This window comes from Austrofundulus limnaeus, unplaced genomic scaffold (assembly GCF_001266775.1).
Source record: "Austrofundulus limnaeus strain Quisiro unplaced genomic scaffold, Austrofundulus_limnaeus-1.0 Scaffold30, whole genome shotgun sequence".
Taxonomy (NCBI): Eukaryota; Metazoa; Chordata; class Actinopteri; order Cyprinodontiformes; family Rivulidae; genus Austrofundulus; species Austrofundulus limnaeus.
Window position 1 is genome coordinate 1,156,141 of NW_013952432.1, and position 3,772 is coordinate 1,159,912.

Sequence of the window (3,772 nt, forward strand, 5' to 3'; positions counted from 1 at the left end):
CACACACACACACACACACACACACACACACACACACACACACACACACACACACACACGTATGTGATTCAGTGATCGTCAGAAACCCCCAGGATCTGAACACCTGTTTGTGTGCGGTTGTGAACATGCATGTAAAATTTTTCCAATGCAATATTTAATAGTGACTGCAGAGACCCACAAACCTGACCCCCAAGACTCAAAGCAGAAAAAAGGGAAACCAGAGCCAAAGACCCCGAGAGGGACCCCAAGCGTGGAACCCCCAGGGGCACCAGCACAGAAAGAACAGCCCATCCACCCCCCAGAGCGGACCATAGGAGAGAACCAGGAGAGAACCCCCCCACCACCACCACCACCAGCGACCCCACGCAGTAATCCCCTGGGGCCAGCAGTGACGAGCTCACAGGCCACGCTGACACCCATTGRGCCAGAGCAGGGCATGGACACTGAGTCCCGGCCACCCCCAGGCCTAGACCTGATAGGGCCAGAGGACCCAAGCCCCACCAGACAGTCACCAGGCTGAACCGGCCCATTCCCAAGCACCCAGCCCCAGACACCGAGAACCACCAGTGCACCAGCAGGCAACGGCACAACCCACCAGAGGGCAGAGCGGCAGTGAGGCCCCAGATGAACCAGACGAGGGGGCAGSCCAAGTTCCAGCCTGAAAAATATCCAATCATACACAGACACAATCACARGATCCCACCCTCATCCTCACACCCACTCATTCAAAGACACACAAGATGGACYCCATAATCCACTCACACTCCCCATACACACTTTATAGCCCCAGGTCCAGGACATGCACCACCCCCTGCAGAGGGCAGCCCATATCCGAACCCAGGAGGTAGACCCATTCATTCTGGGGTGAAGAGGAGCAGACAGCCAAGGCCCGGCTCGGACCACACCAAGCCGACCGGTCAGCCCCCCGCCGCAGCAAAGCCATACCCCTGACCACCCCCACACACCAATAACAGCCAAGTGTACATCCCCAGCCGACCACCCGCCAGGGTCTGGCAGCCACCCCGAACAGCGGGCCAACCACGGCAACCAGAAGTCGTATGTCAGGAATCCAAGGGGCTGGTGCTCCAGGGAAGCCGGAGCACCAGCCCCGCCCCCGGCATCCCCCCCAGGCCTCAAGCCCTCCAGCAGCCCAGCCCAGGTCCCCACCAGACACTCCGCCCATCCTCTGGACCCCATCCCCAAATGGCAATCAGGGAACGGGGGAGTGAAAAAAAAACACACCCCCATACACACCCCCACCCTCAGATGTGCTGTTGATGTGTATTGTTCTATAGTGAAATTAAAATGGGGGAAGGATATGGGGCAGAGGCCAGCATAGTGCCAGTTTCCCCTCCACCCCATCTCTAACTCAAAACCCTAAATGTCTACAAGCAACCATTGGGAGTGGGCACAGGCATCAATGGCGAGTGTGATTCCACCTCACCCCTTGCATGCCATAAGAGTGCTCACCCCCAAGTTCCTATATGTGAATGTCATGAGGATATAAGTGAATATCTATGGTGTACAGAGAAATTGGGGCCCAGGTGGTTAWGGCAAATGGACATGTAAAAATGTCAATCCTTGTATCGCACCTGTGCCCCAAAAGCCTCACATGAGTGGAGTTGAAAATGCAGAAGGTGGTGGTATGTGGCGAGGGATAGGGAGAAAAAAATAACATAGGCTACATGTCAAGTTGTACTGARTGTTCTTCGTTTTTAGCTATATGGATGTATAGAGCAATTGCACTGATTTTTTTCAAATTTTATGGATTTTTTCAAATGCTCATTTTCAAATTCATTTTACATGACAGTCCAGAAATTAGAATCAGAAGAATTGCCTTTATTGTRATTATAATTTGCATTACAATGAAATGTTGCAGTTTAGAACACCCGTTTCAGGAGAAAGACACATAACAAACATTGGGGAAACGGATGAACAGGTCTTGCGCAACCTGGRCGCGTTACCTTTGCAGTTTAGAAATACACACAATAGGAGTGGTGAGTTAAAAAAGTTGTTCTGATCCTATGTTTACACATAAACACAGAAGCATACGCTAAAAAAAAAAACACTCGCTCAGTGCAAGACAGCTAAGGAGGGGGGCTGGGGATCAAAAACATGGTACTGGGTGGGATGCAGAGAAGCCGGTGACGTTTCAGGATAATACTCCATGCTGGAACCAATCAGAGACCTCCAGAGTCCAAAACCAGTTATTATCATCCAAATTCAGTTCATCAGAGTTCACTTCTCTTTCACCACCACCATGGTCTTCGGACCGGCCCTTCCACGGATGATATGGGTTAACAAGCCTTTGTTCTCATCAATTACAGGCATTTTTGAGGCTTATTATACAGYTAAACATCCAAAAGTGTTGACATGTATGCTAAGTGTCTACAACATCTCAATTCTCAAACTTAATGAGAACTAAAACAAAATCTCTATAAGTTTTTTTTTTATAAAAACAATGCTGCTTTTTGGTTTGTTTGTTTAGATTTTATATTAGGGCTTTTTATAGTGTTTAGGGGAAAATACATCATGTATGCAGTTTCCTCTTCTCAACATCTCACTTTTATAATGTAGTTATTCTGGAATTTAAAGGACTCTCATTTCTGGAGCTGGAGCGCTGACTGTGATCAAATATTTATGGCTATTGTAATCCAGTACAATATGATTAGACAGCAGGAAATGATGAGCCTGAGGGGAGACAGAGGGGGACACGTCTCAACACATATTCTGTCTTATACACTTCCCTCGTCTCAGACACTCTTTACCATGTTAATTCCCTAATCAATAACCACATCCAGACCTTATTTGAAATTGCAAGTTTTAGGCAGTGCTCCAGACTCATCATATCTTCACTGGTGGTTTCTCTCATCAAAGAGTGGCAACATGATGAATGGGTTTCTCTGTACAGGAAAACTACAAGACAGCTTTAAACTGCTGCTTGATCCAGTTTGTCCTCCATGAAACAACATCTGCTGCGTCATGTTTTACAAGCAGTTTAGTTTGCTTGCAGTTTTGCACTTATTTCTTCTTTCAAAACCAGTGCATATTATGTTAACAGAAACACAAAGGCGTAATTATTGAGGAAAGAGAAAGGCTTTCCAGGAATAATTTTAATAAAAGTGCTACATTTGGAGTTTAAAAARATTCAGAAAGAAACAGAAAAAAGAAAACAAAACCAGTTAAGTGTTTAATCATGGACGGGCTTGTATCTTTGGCGACTGTCTGTCAGGGCACAACATTTTACAATATGTTCTTATTTTAGCTGAACAACAGTTAGTCAAAGGGAAATACYGAAAATAAAATAAAAATACACAGATTTAGCTTTTGTAAGCACACAAAAACACACACGTTTGCACAGCTATCCAATTGACTTCCATTACATTTCTACAGCCTAACCCTGACCACAAACCCTAAGGCTAACCTCAATGGTCCTACCTGACCCTAAAACTAAACTAACCTCAATTCACACCTTGGTCCTAAACCCAACCCCCAACCCACCAATGGTATTTAAACCAAATGGGGACTTGACTTTTGTCCCCAAATGCACCAGTTGTCCCCAAATGTAGGCATTTTGTCTTAAAATTGTCCCCAAATGTCACCAGCAACAACCCCCCGACACATGCACACACCTACCTACACAAATTAATAAATCTATTCAGAACTAAATGTACAAGCAAAAGTTAAAAAAATAAAAATAATAACAAATAATTTGCTTTTGTATTATTTTCTTTGAAATAAGTGTTAATTTCAAGCACCCATCTCCACACAG

General features: G+C 45.7%; 1 protein-coding gene across 1 annotated transcript in view; it reads right to left on the reverse strand.

Moving 5' to 3' along the window:
• The window catches only part of cnksr2a (connector enhancer of kinase suppressor of Ras 2a), a gene marked incomplete in the record, with an annotated part of 74,388 nt that overhangs the window by 51,944 nt on the left and 18,672 nt on the right, over positions 1–3,772 (reverse strand).